The sequence below is a fragment of the Diaphorina citri genome, unplaced genomic scaffold (assembly GCF_000475195.1).
Source record: "Diaphorina citri unplaced genomic scaffold, Diaci psyllid genome assembly version 1.1 scaffold522, whole genome shotgun sequence".
Taxonomy (NCBI): Eukaryota; Metazoa; Arthropoda; class Insecta; order Hemiptera; family Psyllidae; genus Diaphorina; species Diaphorina citri.
The window spans coordinates 102,353-104,031 of NW_007377956.1; positions in this window are offsets into that span (position 1 = coordinate 102,353).

Here is a 1,679-nt window from a genome sequence, read left to right on the forward strand (position 1 = left end):
ACAGCAATGACAAATAATTCTTAATTGAAGGATTTTATGGAATGTTGTTAAGAATCAGTTCCAAAAAGAATCATTTCTCCATTATGTATCAAAATACTCGAGTTTTTGTAAAACCCTTCAGTTCAACAATCTTCTATAGGTATGGTGCACCCTCGTTTTTTGAATAACAAGTAAGGATGAAAAAGGCCCAGGTAATAATTTAATTAAATCTTTGATTTAACTTTTGAGGTAAATAAAATAACACTTCAAATAAAACAACATATCAAGAATGATATTACAGTCAGCAGTTATAGCACGTTGAATCTTCTAATTCTAAACAGATCACCCAAGTTCAAAGATGAGCGTGGTTGGTATCTGGACGGGTGACAAGTGCAGGTGGCTACGAGTATTTCGGGGTTTGTAGTTTTTTTTATTATTAGGTATTTTAAGAGGTTTGACAGAGGGAACTGTAACTGCTATGGTCTTATCGTCCCGAAATGGAAGAGAGAAGGAAGATAGAATAGGAGAAAGCCAGCCGTTCCGAGAACGAACATTATCCCATCAGGATAAAATCCGCCCCGGGCGGGAATCGAACCCGCGGCCTAGCGCTTACAATGCAGAAGCACTACCAACTAAGCTAACTAGGCTGGCGTTTTTTTATTTTTAAGTGTTTAATATACTAACTCCAAAAGTCTTTAGTGACGTGGGTTTTACCCAGCATTCAGCGTTAAGCTACCTGCCTACTCACATTAACCTCACCCAGCCTGAGGGGCGAGGGGGGATGGGAAAATCCAGCAGTACACGATTACCCAGATGGTCACCCATCCGGTTACGAACCACGCGTAACGTTGCTGATCTTCAGTGATCCATGGGGAACTGGTGACCTCAACGTGCTATCGCCGCTGACCGCCTCACATGAAAATAACATTTTTTGACATATTATGCCAGTATGTATGATGAAAATATGCCAGTTTGCCACAGCATGTAAATATGACAGTTTGTATCATGAAAATATGCCAGTTTGCCATAGCATGTAAATATGACAGTTTATATCATGAAAATATATACAGCATGTATTCAGATTCTCCTGGAAGATGGGGGTTTAATCCAGACAAATCTCCTCTATCTCGGGAGGGGGAGGGGGGGCAGCAGTGGCGGAGGGAATGGGGATGCTAATACCTCCCGCCTTGGCTTCCGTGCTGCCATTCTTAATAACAGACCTGCCTACTCACATTAACCTCACCCAGCCCGAGGGGGGATGGGAAAATCCAGCAGTACACGATTACCCAGATGGTCACCCATCCGGATACGAACCACGCGCAACGTTGCTCAACTTCAGTGGTCCATGGGGAACTGGTAACCTCAACGTGCTATCACCGCTGACTGCCTCACATGAATATAACATTTTTTGACATATTATGCCAGTTTGTATGATGAAAATATGCCAGTTTGCCACAGCATGTAAATATGACAGTTTGTATCATGAAAGTATGCCAGTTTGCCATAGCATGTAAATATAACAGTTTATATCATGATCATGAAAATATAATATATAGCATGTATTCAGATTCTCCTGGAAGATGGGGGTTTAATCCAGACAAATCTCCTCTATCTCAGGAGGGGGAGGGGGGGCAGCAGTGGCGGAGGGAATGGGGATGCTAATACCTCCCGCCTTGGCTTCCGTGCTGCCATTCTTAATA